The sequence below is a fragment of the Carassius auratus genome, chromosome 37, assembly GCF_003368295.1.
Source record: "Carassius auratus strain Wakin chromosome 37, ASM336829v1, whole genome shotgun sequence".
Taxonomy (NCBI): Eukaryota; Metazoa; Chordata; class Actinopteri; order Cypriniformes; family Cyprinidae; genus Carassius; species Carassius auratus.
This window is the reverse complement of record NC_039279.1, coordinates 9,307,187-9,328,894: the sequence shown is the minus strand read 5'-3', so window position 1 is coordinate 9,328,894 and position 21,708 is coordinate 9,307,187. Positions and strand designations below refer to the sequence as shown.

The 21,708-nt window shown below is 37.2% G+C and overlaps 1 long non-coding RNA gene across 2 annotated transcripts; it reads right to left on the bottom strand.

Moving 5' to 3' along the window:
• Window positions 1-67: 67 nt before the first annotated feature.
• On the bottom strand, window positions 68-17,343 carry LOC113056110 (uncharacterized). Of its 2 annotated transcripts, none has more exons than XR_003277660.1 (3): window positions 17,150-17,343; window positions 7,264-7,482; window positions 68-7,133 (listed from the first exon to the last, which is right to left on the bottom strand). It is a non-coding gene; the product is annotated as an uncharacterized LOC113056110 (long non-coding RNA). The 2 variants fall into 2 exon arrangements; XR_003277661.1 differs by lacking the exon at window positions 17,150-17,343 and adding an exon at window positions 10,650-11,405.
• Between the last annotated feature and the right edge of the window lie 4,365 nt (window positions 17,344-21,708).

The following is a 21,708-nucleotide window of genomic DNA, read 5'->3' as shown; positions in this document are numbered from 1 at the left end:
CAAGATAAAAAAAAAATTCTGTTTTGTGTACAATATAAAATAACTGTTTTCTATTTTAATATATTTTAAAATGTAATTTATTCCTGAGATAGCAAAATAAACAGTTGAAAACCCTGCTTAATATTAATGTTCATATTTTTGTGAAAACCACGTTTATTTTTTCAGGATTCGCTAATAAATATATAGCTCAGAGAAACTGCATTCATTTTACATATACATCTTTTGTAAAAATTAACTCACTTATATCAATTTTATGTCTTTTCTGAATAAAAGTATTAACTTTAAAAATAATCTTACCCCAGATATTTTAACAGAAGGGCATTATTTATCTATTTACTTATAAAAGTAAGACATTCTGAAGAAAGTTAGGTGATAGGAAAAGCTAAAGTATTATAGTATTAGGTCTGCATCGTTAACTAAGCATCCTGAAGCTTAATGACCTTTGACCTCTCAGTAAGGTGGTGGCTTTTTCATGCCTGTCAGACAGCATGTGTTCATAGAGACCAGTCAGTACGCAGCCATTGTGTCTCTGTGTCTTTTGGGCTAATCCGTGCAGCCCACCCACAGGCCTCAACATATAGTCTATTCTCTCCCATCATGTCTATCTGTCTCCTACTATGACTCCTCTGCTTCTGTGTCTGCCTCTTATTAACCAAATATCCTCCACTCAGCCGAATGTTAGGCTCAGTGAGAACTGAACATGCTGGTCTGAATAGCCATGGGGTGATTCTTCACATGATATTAAGGGCTATTTTCTGTCCCCTAATATGACTACAGAGAAATACTTCAATCGTTCTAGTTTCCCGTGAATGTTTTGACCTCTCATTTCCCCCGCAATATTTGCTTATGACCGCGTTTGAGTTTGAGGGAGAATATGGTAGAGCTGTTTATCTCACTCGAACCTGTCTAATCTCTCCAGGTCGGTTCGCTCATGCTGACACACAACACTGCCACTAATGGCTAATGACCGAATGATAAATGAACGCGTGCACGCTCGCACACACAAACACAAAAATATGTGAGGAAGACTAATGCGAAAAGCCACAGTGCAAGCACACACAAGCACAGCCTCTGTTTATCGTCTATTGTCCGAGGGGCTTCTGTTTTTTCACAGAAGCACGAGAAAGAAGATGGATATGTTTACATATGTGGCGACAGCTTTACACGCATTGTTTAAAATAGCGTCTGTGGGATAATCTCCCAGAAGTGACCAAAGTACAAGCAAATATCAAACATTAAATGCAGATTAGAACTGAACATTCATTAATGAAAGGCTAGTTTTGGTAACTTTCTAACATAAGCTCACTGAAACTTCAAAAACAAAACTTCAAAAACTCACTGCAGTTTCAAACTGAAATGATCTGATGAAACACCAACAAGTTGTATTCCTTTTCGCACAATTTAATATTACGGAGCAGATTATTGATTTATAAATTATTATTCTCATGCAGTTTCTTTTAAAATGCTATGACCTCGAAACCAATGTAATCAAATGTTGCCAGGTTTACATTCACATGTTTTGGATAAAACTATACCTACTTTTAGAGCCATTCACTGGACACTAAGCCTTGAAAGTTTCATGTAATGTTGCCACAGGCATGTTTTTCCAATGAACGCGGATTGACTTCTCTGCTTTGCTCAAAAAGAACATAATTTACTCATCCTCATGTCATTTCAAACCAGTATGTGGAACACAAGAGAAGATAATTTAAAGAATGGTTCAACCGTTGTGTCTATACTGTGGAAACTAGACCCCACTGTCTTACACATATGGAAAAAAGCATCTTGCTTTGTGTTCCAGAGAATAAAGAAAGTCACCCAGATTTGGATCAACATGACGGTGACTAATTTTCATTTGTGTTTAAACTAAATCACATCAACCACTATCTGTAACACAATACACATTGAGTAACAGTGGCAGATGTTAATGAAATAGATTTTTAAACATTCTCTGCCTAACATCAAGATGCCTGCAGTTTAAAACTATGAAGACAACGTACAACTTTAAACAAAGATTATAAACATTGGTCAAGCCATACATACAAGAATAGCAATTAGTGTTCATCTTGCATGCAGTAGTAGCCGATGCACAGCTGTGTCTGGAATTAAACAGTGAAGCCCCGGCCTCTCTTCATCTCACTTATCAAGCCATCGGATATAGCTGATGTTATTTTTCTCCTCTTTTTCATGAAACATGAATAGTGCCTCTGTCATTTAAAGAAGCATAGAGATGGAATGCGTACGTGTGTATTTATGCGGGGTGTTTGTCGAACATCAATTTGTGCAAGCATGTGTGCGTGTGTGAGTTTGGGGGGAGTCTGTCAGTCTGGGTGCTAGAAGGGGCCTGGGATGTCTCCTTCCTGCTGACTTCCTTATCGCCACGGAGATCCCGAATCTATGTCTCTCTGGTGTCCGCTGCTGCTCCCAAGGCACACACAAACATTCATTCTTACACAAATACATACACACACACACACACACACACACACACACTCCTCAGAGACTAGGGACGGGATACAGGAAATTGTCCTCCACCTCACTTGAAAGTAGGCCCCTGGTAAAAGAGCTTCCAGAGGGTGTATGTGTGTTAAAGTTGTTTGGTGGGGCCCAAGAATTGAGCTGCTGGTTTGTTTTCAGAGCCATTACTGTGACAGACTGTTTACAGAGAGGGGCAGATTACAGTTGCACTCTGCACTGTTGCTAGTCCCCCAGCATAAACAGCCACACCAGCACGGCTTACTGTTATTAATGAAGAGCTACTCTTCTCGCTCTACTTATTTACCACACTCATGATTCATCATGCTCTTGAATTGCCTGCATCCTTAAAAGACACATTAAAGAGCCTGACGAGTGCAGTTGTATTTCCTATGCTGGCATATTTCCTATTGAAGCAAAAAAAAAAAAAAAAACTGTAGTTTCCATCACAGTAACTAGCATGTTTTTATGTTATTTTAACATTATAAGAAATCATCAGAAATCAGAAAGTTTTTGTATTATTATCAACGCTCAAAACAGTCAAGCTGCTTATTTTTTGTTGTTGGTGAAAACTGTGATACTTTTTTCAGGATTAATCAATTTAATGATTTGCTTGTTTAATGTGTTTTTTTCATTTTATGTTTTGTTTTATTGTACGGTGTCCTTCAGTGTCTTGAAAGGCAAAAATAAATAAAAGGTACTATTATTATTATTATTATTATTATTAATAATAAAAATACTTCTCTAATTGTCTAAAGGTATTTCTAAGGCTAATTTTTATAGCTAATATTTTATGAATTGAATACGAATTAAATAAATTTTGTAGCTTTCTATATTTTCATCACATGTAACATGCATTTCACAGACACTTTCTATTTAGCAAACAAAGTACAATATCTTAAAAAAAACTGTGTTACTGTAGAAATGTTGGTTGTGGTGTAAATAACAAGTGTGAGGAACAGTCATTTTTTTAATTTATTCATATTCATATATATAAATTAAGTCATATTCACAGAATTGTTGAAATTATTATCAGACTATTAAAAATGCTGTATTTTTGTTATAAATGTTATGTTATATTCTTCAAGCTAGGACTGTACTGTTTTAGTGTGACGTTCATATTCATATTCACATATATTGTACCATATCTCCTCATTTGTAAGTTTTTTTGAAAATTGAGGAAACACCCTTTACACAAGTGTGTGTATGTCTAGGCTTTAAAAGCACATATAGTGGAATACACACATACACTATTGATATTTCTTATTCAGGTGTTGATTATGATCAGACTCCGATTCACAGAAAAAAAAAGAATCGCATCCTGCTGTTTACATACACACAGGAGAAAGAAGGAGAGGACACAGGAGAAAGTTCTGGAAAGACAGCAGGGTAGTTTGGTGCCAGAACAGATAGCATTCCGGATGCCGCTCCACCTGGGAAAGTGACTGAAGTGGAGCAACCCTAGAAAAATAAGGGGGGTAAATTAGGACGATAATTAAAACAGAGTGCTGACAGAAGGAGAGAAGTTCAGCCAAGAGTCTGGCACAACAAACACTACTGACTGGAAGACTTCAGGCCATGTCAGAAAACCCCTAACGCTATATTTACAGAGCAAATAAAATGCTGCAGACATGACATTTCTGATGTCAGTTAAGACCTCCAGATATTTACAGAAAAGGCTTTTCCTTCAACAGGAATTGAGAGCATGTAGCAATTGCGCGTTTGAATCTTAATTCCTGAGACCATTTACACATCTTAAGACATTTAGACAGGTTGTATTTGCATAGTCGTTTGGATTTTTTAACATTAAATGCAGGCCCGGGGAAATGTACCCTGCATCAAGTGTAACAGGAAATGCAGACAGCATATTATATCGAGAACGTCATCCTGACAGCAACCCAAGCAGCAAAGATACATATGCATTTAGTGTTTTCAGCAAACAGAGCTGTTCTTTGTTTAGATGGTACACACTGCTCAGCACTCAGTCTCCATGTGTGTCTCCGAGGCCCTCAGTTTCGTGTAGAGCAGACACTCCTCAAACACACCGGCCCACATGCATGCACAAACACAATAAACAGTGGCGCCTGTCTTCTTCTTCATTTGTTCCCTGACCAAAACACACACATACACGACACGCAGTCATGCACATGCACCCGTACACACACAACAGCCTTTCTCTGAGGAACGCAAATGCTAAAAAATCCATGAGTGATATTCATCGCCGAGGAGTCCCCGTCTGAATGTTCTGAGAAAAATGGATAGAGACACCATTCATCAATTTGATTGATAGTGTGAAAAGCACCCTTCATTTACACTGTGTCCTCAGATCGGCCAGTTACACGTGTCCTCGAAATCAACAGAGGAGAAGCGTTGAATAAACTACTTTTATGTGGAAAAAGATAAAACTGACAGCCTGTCTGGTAATCTACAACATGTTCCCCATGACAGATTCATTGTAGAGTGAGCTATATTTGGGGTGTACTACCAGAGTTTTTTTGACAGACAATGTTGGAACATGGGATCCGCGGATATAACTGACCATCATAAAATATTTATAAGCCAAAATTTCCTCCAAAGAAACATGACTTCTTTGGTTTATCCAATAAATGCCCAAGGTCTTGCTCTCTATTTGGAAGTATTGCAATGGTCAACACACATACAACAAATAAGGCATCAACATGAGAATATTTGAAAAGGGCGTGCGTACAATTATATCTAAAAACATCTAAAGCATAGCAAGTGCCATTCCAGCCTGGCAATTGCAGCCCATCCCAAAGTTATGTGGATCTGCCAGCACCTGCCATTTAGTTCTGCAGATAACCATAGTAACAGGAAGGGCAGATGGGGCACAGAGAATAAGAGAATAGAAGAGTGAGTGGGAAGAGCAAGGGAAGAGGGGAATAAAGAAAGAGGAATGGGGGTGGGGGTAATGAGTTTTAGGAGCGGCAGGATGGAAACAGGATGAGAGTCTCCAAGAGACTCGTTTAATGCAGAACAGAGGGAGTTTTATACCCTACTTCCTCTCTCTCATTTGGGTTTGAAGGAATGAGAAGGTGGGCAGACATGATTTGCCTCCATTTGTTCTGTTCACAGAGTGGTTACAGCATGAGTAACATGTAGTGAGTTTCACATGTTATTATTAGTAATATACTAAAAGATCAGTTTGGTGTTTTCTATATATATTAGCTGGAGTAGTTTATCCTCTTTAAAGGGAAAGTCACCGAAAAATGAAAATATTCAACTTATGTCCTCACGTCGTTCCAAACCTGTAAGACTTTCTGTCTTTCTTCTGTGGAACATAAAAGAAGATAATTGGAGAAATTTTGTTGTGTTTTATTTTTACTGTTATTTTTTTTAAATACAAAGATATTAAACATATCATCTTTCGTGCTCTGCAGAAGAAATTAATTCATACAGGTTTAAATTAAACTTAAATGAGAGATGGGGAAGTTTTTAAGAAACTCACTATTCCCGTACAGGGCACGCTCACACACACAAAGTTTAGTCAGGAGTGACTCTCCCAGTAGGAAGTTGACTTGGTAGATCTACTTTCTTAAGAAGCCAGGGGTGAAAATAGATTAAAGCCCACCCTGCCGAGTGAGACAACGACAGACTGTGTGAGTGCGCAAAAGAGATGAAAAGTTGTATCATAAAGTATCTGGTTCCAGTGCTGCTGTTAACACATCTAACAAAATACACACACACACACACTTGTGTTTGAAGACACGAGTGTGTGGAGAGGAAATGACAATAAACACACAGGAGGAAAAACACACAGTTTGACGTGATGGCAGGTGACATGTTCATATACCTAAAGCAGTTTAAAGTAACCTGAAAATAGATGTGATGACAAACCGAAACCTTGGCCTTGCAATGCCTGTGCTTTCCAGCAGGACCAACAGCATGTCTTAAATTGAGCTTGTTTTGCCACTTGTAAGAAGGATATGCATTATATGATACACATTATCATATATTTTAATTAATTTGAAAACTAAAATAACCCACATACTTTGATAAAAAAAAAAAAATAAAAAAAAAAAAAAACCTTGACCAGAATATTTCAATCAACAGGATACAATATATTCTTATATAAGAACATTATGATGGATGACTTCAGTACAGGTCAAGGAGGAAATGTACCATGTAAGAGAAATTAAGAAGTGTAAAATCAAATGAATGACAAGCCGGATATGCGATATTCTTACTGATGCTGAAACGCTAATGCGGTTTTTGTGTCCCTCTATCAAAGCAAAAGGAGTCAGTCTGGAGCGTTTATGCATCAGAGACTGGCACCAGCAGAGATAAAAGAGATTTTAACCAAATAGCACAGAAAGGACAAAAGGGGCACCGAGACAGTGAATAGCTGTATACTGACTCACTTCACCTATTCATTCACCCATCTATTGATTTTTTCCTCCAATGCTCTCTCATTTCTGTTTTGAACTCAATATGTTCACCCCGCCGGTGCACGTGCCGTCAAAATATTGTCAGAAACACCCTTTATTTGCAATAAAGCCTCAGATTCTTAACTGCTGTATTCAGTCAACAGAAGTTTGCCGACCGTAAAACAGGATGCAGATTTCCCAACACTCTCAACCGTGCAGTTCATGAGTCTTGGCTCCAGGTGAAAGGACAACAGTCCACACTGTCCACACGTTCTGCAAACAGATAAAACGGTCCGGCCAGGGTAAACAGAAAGGAAGAGCATTTATTAAGAAATAAGCAGTTTAAATGGGTGTTCACCAAAAAGTACATTTAAAAGCTTTCTATCACTTTCAAATCTCTCACATCTTCTTTCATAATTCATATTTACTCCTCCGTCCAGTCCCCCAGTGGGTACCCACATCAGTTATCGCTGTTCTTGGGGTAGAAACTGGTCTTTTCTTCAAAAGCTCCCGACTGTCCAATCTCCCCAGTTATCTTTCTCTTCCTTTCTTTTTTGCTCCCTCACTTCCCCTGGTGGTCTGTGTGTTGGCAGACCATGGGAGGCAGATGACTCTTCCCTCTCTTTGAAATGAGAGAGAGAGAGAGAGAGAAAGCGAGGTGGAGAAAGAGTGAGAGAGTCAACAGTGTAGACATCAAACACAGCAAAGTCACGACAAAGGACATTTAGGAAAGAACTTTTGATCTGTTCCACACTCCACCTCCCTCTGCCCTCTGTAAACCTGCCTATTAAAAGTGTAACTCAAACCAGGCTTGTTGGCACAGGAGGAGACATGTTTGGGCTACGATTACTCAGCTCAGGTCAAAGGTCATTGAATGGGTCTGTACACATGGGACTGTAACAGAGTTTAACCTGTGGATTTAGAAAACATTTTGAAAAAGACTGATTGATCTGTTTTGCTGTAATTCACCACCAATAAGAATTTTGACATCATCTATTCAACCTGTGTCGGTCTACCTGAACGTGAAACATAAAAAAAAAAAAAACTTTAGCAGAATGTTTCAGTTGCTCGTTTTTAATACAGTGACAATAGAGTGTCAAGCACTAAAAAAATGCTCCTAAAAAGTTTTTCAAGTCTTCTTAGCCCGTCAGTGTTTAAAAAATGTTTATAATAATATAAATATAAATATTATCACTAAATTAATACTTGAACTTATTTCAGTTAGTTTCAAAGGAAACATTTCTATGTTTTGATTTAAGTTTTTAGAACTTACTCTTCACTTTCTTTGTATAAAGACACCTTGAAAGTCCTGAAATCTCATTTTTATGGTCTGTGTAAGAAGGAAAACCCTAGAGATATAATACAGATTTAATATAAATACAATTCCTTTCAGAAATTTAATTTAAAAAATATATAAATATTACAAATTATTTCAATGTGTATTCACGGGCCCAATGGCCACTTTGAGCTGCATGTGATTACGTTAAACAATGTTCTGTTAATCTCACAAAAGAACACAAATCTACACAGTGACTTTGGCACAGTTGGAGAGATGGGAGATAATCGGCAGGAGAGACGCATTGCTCACTTTCATTCTGCCACTGCAGAGAGGGAACAAAGGACAGAGGTCAGAGGTCAGAACGGCAGGCCTCAAAAGAGTACATGACAAAACATACAAACAGACATACCGACACACAAACTACAAGCCAAACACCAACATACATAAAAACACAAACACGCCCACACACATTAAGCACATGCATTTTATTATAAAGTATTAAAATCTGGTTGTAATTTGCTGTTCAAGAGGAACATCAGTCCATATACACTACCAGTCAAAACTTTGGAATAATTATTATTTAATGTTTTTGAAAGAAGTTCATTATACACCAAGGCTACATTTATTTGATTAAAAAATACAGTAAAAAAAAAAAAAAAAAAGAAATATTGTAAAATATTTTTTCTATTTTAATGCGTTTTAAAATATTATTTATTTCTGTGATGGCAGAATTTCTAATATGCTAAAATGGTGCTTAGTTATTATCAATTATTACTTGTGCTCAGTTATAAATTATCAATGCTGAAAACAGCTGTGCTGTTTTTTTTGTGGGGGGGGGGGGCTGATAAAAAAAATTTATGAACAGCATTAATTTGAAACAGAAATCTATATTTATTGTCACTTTTTATCAATTGAATGTGTTCTTACTGAATAAAAGATTGATTGATTGATTGATTGATTGATTGATTGTACCCAATACTTTTGAAAAGCAGTGCATCACAGTTTCCACAAAAATATTAAGCAGCAAAAACACTGATATTAAGATATTATTAAGCAGTTTTCAATATTAATAATAATTAGAATTGTTTCTTTTTCAAGCACTGACAAACTTTTTTTGACACCAAAAAAGACAATTGCAACTCGTGACACTAATGGAAAAGAAATTGCACAATAGCTTTAAAGCACAGATATTTGAGGTATGAGAGGATATGAAGTCAGCAGTTTGTATATAATGCTTTCATCAGAGACAAGTGTGGACAACAGAGAGTCCTATTAACAAACTTTAAAAGAGATTAAAGGGACCAGTGCCTTAATCAAATACTGCTAAAAGCCCAATGAAAGTAAAACCGAGCCAGTAAACGTCCGCGCTTTAAAAGCTGCCACAAACAAGCGCTAAAGGACAGTCGGGTTGTATATTCTCTGCTTGGCCTGTGCTTTGGTGTGCATGTGTATGCCGGTATGCCGGTGTTCTCATATAATGTCCTAAAAGCTTTCTAAGGGTCAGTGTTTGAGTGAGTGCATGTGTTTGTTTAACCATCTTTGTGAGTGGTTTATGTTTCTCAGGCGTTATGTAATGCATGTTCTCTGCAACTTATTAAGGCTTTCAGTGATGTTTGTATGTGTGTGTTTCTGTAGGCCTATGTGTCATTGCATCCTGGTGGTCATGTTCAGTATGTGTTTTGGCTGGTACTGCATAGCTATATGCTTAAAGCAAAAGGTCACCACAATTGTAAACTTAAATTTCACCTTGTTTCTCATTCAAGCTATTGCAAGACTTCAGAATATGTGCAATAATGGTACAAGTTGCATGGATTACATATTATGTTTTTTTTCTTTAGCTTTAAAGCCACTAGTCACTGTCCACTTTATGGAAGCAAGCAGTATGAACCTTCTTCCAAACTTCTCTTACTGTGTTCCAAGCATGACAGACAATCAAGATAATAGTCAGTTCAATCTTTAGTAAGATGGAACCATTATAGAGGAGAAGGACACAATATAATATTCCAAGACAGAGAAGAAAAGAGTTTTAAAGGCAAGGAAATTTGTAGCTGCACTTGCCAGAGAAGGTCTTGGTATCTCAAGTGAGCATTTGAGAAGATATGAAGAAACTTGTTTCAATGGATCCCACTTTATTTTATTGTTATTATTTAGTTGAACATAACATACACACATGCACAAAGTCATTTCAAAATGGTTTTCTTCATTTAATATATTTTAAAATGTACTTTTGTTTTGAATAAACGTATCCTTTTAAGGATTCTTTTGACACACAGAAAGGGCAAAAGCTTTAATTTGAAATAGAAATATTTTGTGACATTATAAGTGTCTTTGCTGTCACTTTTTTACTTTTTTATCACTTTTTTTAATATAATTTTTTATGTGTTCTTGCCAAATAAAACTTTTTTTTTTTTTTTTTACAATCAGATTTATGACTACCAATGTGCGACTAAAGAGCATTTGAGCTTTATTGATAGACAATACAAGGCAAAAAAATATACAAATGCACTTACTCTTATCCGTCTGTCTTTGCCACCATTACACTATTGGTAGTCAAGTATGTGACAAAGTAGAGTTGTGCTTCAGTTTGAACTGTGTCTCAATCTCGCTCCAGGCAGATGGTCTGAAGTCAGTCTCTAATAGCTCAGGAAACAGACTCCTATCTCAGCCGAACACTCTCCAGCTCTGCTGCATCTACTCACTAACAGATAGCACAGAAGTAGAGTCAGCTATGTGTCTGCATATGAGTGGATGCATGTGACATCAAAACTTGTAAAACTGCATATTTCTATCTCAAGAATATATCTAAATTAGTAACTACGCTCCCAATGTCAAATGCAGAAACGTTAATTCATGCATTCATGGTCTCAAGGTTAGATTACTGTAATGTTTTATTGGGTGGTTGTTCTGCATGCTTAATAAACAAATTCCAGCTGGTTCAAAATTAAGCAGCTATAATTGTACCCTCACCGTACCTTTATTTCTGAGAGTGTAGAGTTCTTCTGCTTCAGATCATTTTTGTGATTCCTGTCATACTCAACACTGCACCGGCTCCCTATTTAACATCGTATAAATTCTAAAATCTTGCTTGTTACTTATAAAGCCCCGATTGGTTTAACACCACAGTATTTGAACAAGCTCTTAATGCATTATAGTCCACCGCATCCACTGTGTTCTCAAAACTCTGGTAATGTGATAATACCTTTTCCTATTTAGCACCTAAACTCTGGAATAGCCTTCCTAACATTGTTCAGGAGGCAGACACACTCTGTCAGTTTAAATTTGGATTAAAGACCAATCTCTTTAACCTGGCTTACACATAACACACTAACACATTTCCAATATTCAAATCTGCTAAAGGATCTTTAGGCTGATTTAATTAGGATTAAACTGGAACTGGGAACACTTCCCATAACAAAGGATGTTCTTGCTAGAAGAATGGCATCCACACTAATTTTAGTCTGTTTCTTTCTTATTCCGATGTCATCGTAGCCACCAGATCCAGTGTGTATCCAGATCAGAGGGTCACTGCAGTCACCCAGATCCTGTATTATCCAGACCAGATGGTGGATCAGCACCTAGAGAGGACCTCTACATCCCTGAAAGACAGCGGAGACCAGGACAACTAGATGAGCCCCAGAGACAGATCCCCTGTAAAGACCTTGTCTCAGAAGACCACTGGGACTAGACCACAGGAACCAGAAGAGTCCTCTGCACAATCTGACTTTGCTGCAGCCTGGGATTGAACTGCTGGTTTCGTCTGGTAAGAGGAGAACTGGCCCCCCAACTGAGCCTGGTTTCTCCCAAGGTTTTTTCTCCATTCTGTCACTGATGGAGTTTTGGTTCCTTGCCACTGTTTCCTCTGGCTTGCTTGGGGACACTTAATATCCAGCATTATTGTGGACTTGATTGCACAAATACTAAACTGAACTGAGCTGGATGATGACATCACTGAATTCAATGATGTTTTCTTTAACTGAAAATTTAGTGTTTACTATTGTCATTTTGCATTATTGACAGACTATTTTCCTATTTAATACTGTAAAGTTGCTTTGACACCATCTGTATTTGTCATGATTCTGCCTTCATGTCCTGACTTTTCTCTAGTCTTGAGGCAGGATCATGACAGACCCGTGTTTTGTGTACAAGCACATGGCCTTGTCTTTGGGCCATGTGCTTGTGTTGTCTCGTCCCCTTGCCCTGCCCCCTTGTTATACTAGTCTTGTCGTGATTGCCTTATCTGTGCCACCTGTTGTGTCTTAATTAGTTCTCCTATTTAGATCCCCTAGTGTGCTCTGTCTTTTGTCGGTTCATTGTTCCTCATATGTATTTCTACATGTCAGCCTCGTGAGATATTGTATCCTTGTAACCCCTTTAAGAAATCTTTGTGTAACAGTGAGTGTTTATTTGTAGTTAGTGTTCTCGTGTTTTGAGTCTTTGTTTATCTTGTTAACTCAGTCCTGTTAAGTTATTTTGTATCTGCCCTAGTCCTTGTTTTCCCCCTCGTGGGTTTTGTTTTCCCCACCCCTCCACATAACAGTATTGTTAAAAGCACTATATATATATATATATATATATATATATATATATATATATATATATATATATATATATATATATACAGTGTTGGGTGTAACGCGTTACAAAGTAACGCGTTACTGTAATAATATTACTTTTTTCAGTAACTAGTAGTGTAAGGCATTACTCGTCTGAAAATGGTAATATTATTACAGTTTTCCCAAGCTAGTTACTTGCGTTACATTTGCCAGTAGCACCTTCATCACACACAAGGCACACAACACAGAGAACAGAAGGGAAGGGAAGGAGGGCGTGAATGGAACAGTGATTGGTCTGGGTTTGGCACGAGGTATCATTTACCATCACTGATTGGTCGACAGCCGGCAGCAGAGCGGCACGCTCAGACAGATGGGGAAAAATGGAAGCGTCAACAACGGCAAGCTCTTTTTCAGAGGAAGGTTCCCAGCAACAGAAAGCTAGTTTCGACGGGTGGAGATTCAGTAATTATTTTGTAGGAGTGCTCCGATCACGATCGGCCGCTCGTTAATGCGCATCTCAGTAAAGCCGGTTCTCTAAAGCGGTTTATTCCATCAGGTGCGTGAACCATATGTTCATACAACCGTGCCAATAAACGCTGAAAATGAACGTGGATTTGAGCATCTTCTCAGTTAATAACGGCTCTGTGTAGTAACAGCTGCTCTATGTGAAATCACGCACCTGATGGAATTAACCGCTGATTAGAGAACAGGTGTACTGACGAGCAGTAATATAAGTGAGTTGTGTAAACAGTGATTTATGTGACTTCAATTATTTCTTATTAAACTCAAATCGAAAAGTAAAAAGTATTTTTTGGAAAAACCACATCCTGGTGTTAGTCTTCATATGCTGCTGAATAGTGTTAACACGGATATAGAAAAATAAGGAGTGCAAGAGATTGATTCTTAATGTCAGTTTATTTTTAATTAATACTACAGTAGTTCGGTTCCCTTTACATCTTTAACTACCCGTTAATTTATCAATTGAATGGGTGACCTATCCTCATTAATAGAGCAAACATTTGCCCCCCCTGAGAGAATTGGCAGGAGCCGCCACTGATAAAGACCCTAAAGAACACTCCTCCTTTGTATGTTCTCCCTCCATCTGATGCATCTCAGGCAATCATAGAGTAATTAAGAAAAAAAGATGTAACTAGTAATATAACTAGTAATATAACTAGTTACTTTCTCCAGGGAGTAATAAAGTAAAGTAAGGCATTACTATTTTTGAGAGTAATATGTAATATGTAATATATTACTTTTTTGAGTAACTAGCCCCAACACTGTATATATATATATATATATATTAGTGCTGTCAAAATTAGCGCGTTAACGCATTCGATTAATTTGAAATATTTAACGCGTTAAAAAAAAAATAACGCAATTAACGCGGTTGCAGTTTTTTTTTTTATTTCCAGTTGTGGCCTATGTGTGTTCAACGTGCAAAGAAATATGGATAAGACCAAGGAAGGACTTTTAGACGGAAAGTTTCAGTATAAAACTGCCGGATTACTCTTCAGTCTGCCACAAGAAACATTACTCTTCATTCAGTCTGCCACAAGAAACAGCAACATTAAAATCATGAACTCAAATGTCATTGTTTAAAAAAAAAAAAAACAATGACTGTAACAGTGCGTAAATCAGACCTTTCTGTAATGCTAACGTTAATAAGCTTAAACGAAACTAACGAAATAATTGTGTAGCGGAGTATTTTTTGTACACAGTGCTGCGAACTGTCAATCACTCCTGTACGCGTGCATCACTGTCCTCCTCAGTTGCAGCAACTTGCGCTCTCTCTCTTCATCAAGCTTTAAAACAAAAAGGGGACAAAAAGATCATATCGTCTTTGTGCATAGGCTATAGATTGATTAGATAAATGAATATCTAAATTTGTGCCTTGCCGTCTACGGTATTTTTTTAGAACTTAGAAAAAAGATGCTGCAGCCAATGAGCAGCCAGCGGGGGCTGCAGGACGACTCAACCTCCGCAGACAGTTTTTAATGTTTATCAGACAATAAATACTCAAGATTTTGCTTTTATTATAACTCACAACGAGTTTCACACACCTTCTCCGGCCACGTTGAGTTGTTGACACTTAACAGTGGGAAAAGCGACACATGCGCTATTTACTTGTATAACTTAAGGGTGAATGGGTAATGTAGTTTCTGCTCTGGGTGGGATGAATTAGGAAGCTTGCATTGTGAAGGGCGCTCTGAAAATCGGCAGTGCAGGTAAAAGATTAAAACCTCTATTAAAACAGATGTCCAAATGAGCGTACCGGTACGCTACAAGCACGTTCTGGGCGCACGGAGAGGTGGCGGTACGCTCAAGAGCTATATTTGGAAGTGGCGGTACTGAGTACTGGTGCGTACAGGCCCACTTAAAGCACTGGCAATGACTATACTTTGGAATTTTTTTGCTGTCCACTTAGAATTCAACATGGAAATCATTTTTGTTTTTTATTGGCATTGATTGTTTTGAAATTCAAATGGTACTTACATGCCTGTGTTTTTATTTCTGTAATAAATATGGCTTTCAAGCCAACAGTTAATTTGGAGGATATTGATGGTTTATTGCAGGTATGTTGTTTACATGAGAAAATCTGTGTTACAAGTTAAACAAAAATTCCAATAAACAATCATATTTTGAATTTAAATAGTTTCTTTGTCTTGAGTTTACATTAATTATTTACATTTTACATTTACATATCCAAAAAGTTTCAGTCTTTTAATTGCGATTAATCGCGATTAATTTTAAAAAATTGTGCGATTAATTAGTTAATTTTTTTTAATCGATTGACAGCACTAATATATATATATATATATATATATATATATATATATATATATATATATATATATATATATATGTATATGTATATGTATGTGTGTGTATATATATATATATATATATATATATATATATATATATATATATGTGTATATATACACAAAGGTGACTTGACTTTACTTGGCATCACTGAAATAAATGTGTGTGTGGTTACTATGAAGGTATAGCATCTGCCCAATAACTGACAGACAAAGCCAGAAAACAGACTTTTGTCTAACACGCAGCTGATCACAAAGATAAACATATAAACACTTTTTTTTACAGCATGCCAGATGGATGCTGGTGCACAACTTCAACAGCAGTAATGAACTGGTTATATAAACCGGATATCATGCTTTTACATAAAAAACAAACCAGTAAAGTCTTGATGTACTCATGGCGATGCTCTTTTTTTTGCTCCTTGCTCAGAGGTAAAACTATGCAATGATATATGGTTTTCAAACATTCCAACGCTGCAGTGTAGAAATAAAAGTTAAGAAATCATCTGTTAATATTTAATGTACTATAAAGAGTGGTTCTGAACCACCAAAAAGAACACTTTCATTTGGCCCCATTTTGTCTGGCCCAAATCACACATGTATTTCTTAGTTTCAACTATTTTTTAATGGTTCAAAACAATCTGCCATTATTTACCCATTCTTATGTTTTTCCAAAGTGGTTTGACAATTTTCATACCAGGACAGTTCAGTGACAACGTAAAGCTCCCTAAAAAATTTAAATAAAATAAACAAACGAAAAACACTCCTAATACAATACATATTTTTAACTATACAAGCATGAAATTTCAAGTATCTTCTAGCCATACAATATCATGAATTTGTGTGACAATGAAGTCATGAGTCAGTGAAAATTTAAAACACACACGCGCACGCACACAAAGAAGTAATACATTTGCAAACTTCTGCTATCAAATGGTGAACCAAATCAACTGGTTGATTTAAAAGAATTGTCAATGATTTGCATGCTGATCTTCAGTCACAGTGGTTAACATCTTTTCAGAGGTGAAAATTAAAATAACTTAAATTTCAGCCTTCTCTCATACTAACTTTCATTTGTGGGTGATTTATTAATTTAATGTGTTAGGTTTTAAGCACGCATATACACATTCAGCTAATAAAGACACACACACATATATATATATACATATATATATATATATATATAGAAATTGTTCTTCATTGAAGAACAACAGTGGGTGTCTTGTAGCTTCTGAAATAAAGTGCACTAACTTTCTTGAGCCTGTGGGTGGCACAAAGATCACCTCAGTGCTGTCGTGAACTTTTATGTAAGATTTATGTAAGCTTGAAAGCATGTGTGAGAGAGGATTACATTTTCACTCTGGACTTTATCCACCGCTTCCTGCCAAGCTTTTCCAGTTGGTCACAATCAGACTAATGGAATGAGGTTTATCAGAGCAAGATGAACTTTGACCCGTAAAGCCTAAACAAGACTCGGGACAGGGTGAGGTTCATAACACACACTTAGCCTATCGTATGTACAAACATTCCCACAAACGCACACTCATTTTTATTTGAATGCTGAATAGAAGGAAGATCAAGAGTGTATTTTCCTGCTGCTGTAGGAAAGAATAAAAGCAAGGTATGACCTACCACAGAGAGGACAAAGAGATGACTCTGTAGCAGGTAAACCAAGACATCTGCTGAAACATGGGATGAAACACTGTCATCCATCTGAATTCTCTCTCTCTGTCTGTCTCATTCTGTTGTTCACTCTTTCTGTCTTGCTTTCTTTCTGGAATCAAAGCGACATTGCTTTGGCTAATCAGCTACTCCTTTGATCCCTGTCTATCAGGACCCCAGGGGACTCTGGGTTGCCCTTTCATCTGCCTGACTACTGGCTGCTTTCAGAGAAGACAGTGATAATCTGATTAACTGTAATACTTATCCTAAAAAGAGAGAATGAGAGAGAGAAAGAGACAGAAGAGAGACACAGAGAGAAAGAGTGAAAGACAGAAATTGTTTGGGTGGGTACGGGGGTGGAGACCTTTTCCTACAAAACAAATGCCTAAAACGTACAACAGTGACCAAAATCTTAGTCCTGGACATACAAATCATATTAAAACTGAGCCAGCAAAGACGGAGGTCTTATATATAAACAAACACAAACACAAAAAGCCAGGAGTTTAGATTCACATACAAATGCTGAGCCAAACGTCTTCCTTCAGTAAGTATAACTGGTCTACTTTCACTGCTGTTTGTTTTCAGGGTAATTAGTTTGGAAGGGCAAAGTTGCTCTACCTACTCCAACCCCCCAGCAAATCATCCACTTCCTCTTCCTGTTTGTGCCAAGAACACTCTCAAACAGCTCGCTGTCATGCACCAGTGTTTTATATACTTTGAGTATACCTTTTATGTTTTATTTCGGTTAGCATTACTAACTATTTCCAGTTATGGTTTTAGTTTTAGTTAAGCACACTGCAGAGGACAGGCGAACAATAAAGAGCGGAGAGAAAGACTGCGAGGAAGAGAGACAACAGGTCAAGTCCTGCCTGTGTGAAGTCAGCAGATGAAATTAGATATGATGTCCTCTCAAGATAATGTTTTAAATGGTCACTTACTTCAAGGGTGTCCTCTGGAAGAGTACTGTAAATGATGGAATGCGCAAGCTCCTTTTTGAGGCCATTGATAGAGCTGTGATACTTTGAAATCACGCAAGAAAACACTGAATTGGATTTCTGAACTTGTTTGACAGTTTCATAACCGTGTTTCTTAAACTGACACCTAGTGGTGTGGATGTAGCATTATGCAAATACAGTGGTTCCAAGTTTCTGAAGTTATTCTAGAAATCACAGTCAGACACAACTTTATTTTGTAAAATGTCCAATGGGGTTAATGAGATAAAGCTAATAAGCATTAGCTAGCCCTCACAAAATGGTGGTACTCCTAAAACAGCTTTTATTTGGTTATGTTACATTTAAAGACATATCATTTATAGTATTATCTAAGATTATATAGTTTTACTATACTTAATGAATGTACGTTATTCCTGTGATGTCAAAGCTAAATTTTCAGGAGACATTAAATCAGTCTTCAGTGTCACATGATCCTACAGAAATAATTGTAATGCTGATTGGTGCCCAAGAAACATTTATTATCAGTGTTGAAAACAGTTCTGGTGCTTAATACTGAAAATGTAAAAAAAAAAAAAAAAAAATGTAAATAACCTTCTGTAAGATTATAAATGTCTCTACTTTTTGATAAATTAAATGTATTCTTGCTGATTTTTTTCTTTCTTTCTTAAATCTTTCTGGCCCCAAAGTTAAGAATGCTATGGTACATGTTTTAAACTTTAAACTTTCAAAAAGAATATTAATTTCTTTTAATTTAGTTATTATACCATGACCTACAAGATATTTCATTTCATCTCTAGGACACGTCTGCTTGGTCCCCACCTCCCTGTCAACCTAAAGGTCTGTCCTTCACGTGTCATAGACAGCCACAACCACCATGGAAGAGCAGCGACAGACAGAAACATTATTATCTTCATCTTTAAAGAGATCTCTCCTGCTGATGTCTGGCCATCAGGACATATTTGAACACCCAGCACCTTCACTGAAGTGGTGTGGTGGTGTCTTGAAAAAAACAAAAAAAGGTGCAGATAATAGTGAGGAGATACAGTTTCTTTTTTAAATGCTGTCATGCTATGGGAGAAGGTAAATTGCCCGGCATAGAGATGGATTAGTTGAAATCACTGGGATTCTTAAAGGATTAAGAGTGTTCTGGCATTTCAGTTGTGTTAGAGGACTGGCAGGGTTTGAGGCCATTCATCCAAAAATAACATAAGGCTTTTAACTGTGGGAGAATGGCAAAACGACAGCAGCACACTGACAGCTTGTTTAAAGACAACCAATGACAGCAGACACTTTACCTAATGATGTTTTAGTTGTCATTTCTGACATGTCTTTGAAATGACATCACACACTCAAATGGCTGAAATTGACCTCTCGGTCTGTAAATGCATGCTGTCTCTCCGGCCTGTACTCATTGCTGTACGACACGCTACAGCCAAGGTTAGGTTACACTCATTTCAGCCTGTGCGCTGTAATTGCATGGTTGTGTTTCCCATCAACCAAACCATTTCCAAACTCAGCTCTCATTAAATACAGTGGGAGGAAATGTTTGCGTCTGAATGTGATGTTTATGGGCTATATACGGAAAGATGGCCTCATCCACACCATAACAAGACTGAAACTGGGAAGTTTAGGAGGAAACTTGGGTTTTTTAACAAGCTAAATTTATTTAAGAGATAATGCTTTATGATTCAGTTTGTCATCTCAACTGAATAATAAGAAATTCAGAAATCACTAAGAGTCTGTTAACAGTTTGGAAATAGTGAAACTGAGTGGAAATACTGTAGTTGTATAAAATCCTAATTTCCCAGATTGCAGTGGAGCTCGGAAATGTTTGCTTATTTTCACTGCAGTAAAAAAAATATATATTCTAATGGGGCCTTTAAAATGCTCAACAGTTGCTGATGTGCACTTATGTGAATACATCAAATACACTTACTTCAAGTCATACTTGAGAGCAGCAAGTCAAACCCCCTTGGGGTACAGAATAGATCCAGTATACTGTATGCATACATAATTACAATTCACAAATTTCCTTCTTGAGTTGTAGAAATACAAAATACATGATAGAGAATGTTGACCCAAACTTTTGAACAAAGTATATTTACTTTATTTTTCGGACTATAAGTCGTACTGGACTATAAGTTGCATTCATTTAGAACCAAGAACCAATAGAAAACATTACCTGAGCTATAAGTCGCAAGACCAGCCAAACTATGAAAAAAAGTGTGACTTATAGTCAGGAAAATACGGTACTTGCAAAGATTAAATAGATTAAAAAAAGATAGAGCATCTTTTCAGTGAAATCTGAAAAATGTTTGTCATTTGAACGTATTTTGCACAAACACTCTATATAGATCAGGCTTTTTGTCTCATGATTTCATCTGTGTAATATCCATACCTCAGAAGAAACTTGTACATTTGTAAATTGTTATTGCTGGGAAACAAATTGCACAAAATTGGTGTATTCTTATATTATCTTTGTCAGAATAATAGTACATTAATCTGCTATTAGACATCTTCTCATTGGTCTGATTTCCCATGAGATGGAACCATGCTTGGCCTGATCAAATGCAATCAGAGCACAAGCAGAGAACAGAATACAATATCACCCCATTTACTGACTCCAAGTGCTTGTGTAAGAAACCACAAACTGCCCAAGTTTTCTCCTTTGTCGCCACAAAGCATCCTTGCAGTCTTGCAGTGGAATGGCAGGGGTCAGAATTCCCCATTATCTGGAGTCTATTCCAATTACTTACCCCATTATTGCAGAGAAAGACAAAGCGTGCAGGAAATGAGATAAATGTGCTGAAATTACAGCCTATGATTGGGCCCCCGCTCCCACTACCGACTGTGTCTGAATCCATTTAATATGAAATGGTGGCGTTGGGTGCTTCAAGTATCAATGCTATTTTATTGTGTCTGCTACACTCAGGAGCTGAGAATAGATGCAGTGTATGAGTGTGTATATGTGTATACATAAGTGTCTGTTCTTGTATGCGCCGAAGGGGCACATGGGCCTCCCAAAATGGTTCCAGAGTTGAGATGAACATAAAAAAAAAAAAATTCAACCTAACATTAAGGCATGCGCAGTACCCTGTAATTCAATGTACTTTGACCTGGTTTCAATTTGAAGGCTGGTGTCTGCAAGTCGTATTCTCTCAGCGTGGAGCCCAAATTAAAATGGTCAAGTATAATGGACAAGCCTCCATCTGCATCTCTTTTAAAACAGGAATTAACTTCATGCTAAACAGAAAGCATGCTAATGGTAGTGAAATACCAGCCTAAACCCAATTACTGATGCAGGCCTATCAGTACACTTCTCAAGACCCTGTGTGATGACAAAGTGAGAGAGTTGGGACAGAAAAAAACTGGTTAATTTACAGACATGTAAGCTATCCTCACATCTCATCTTCAGGCTAAAATCAGTAGTCTGGCCACACTGGCTAAAACTCACTAACCCTCTGGAATCTGGGACCGAGACGGATCCTTGTCAGGACCAAGACCGCAAAGATCTGTATCTAAACTAAGACCAACAAACCGAGGTCAATGCTTTCAGTGTTGCCTCTAGTTGAGCTT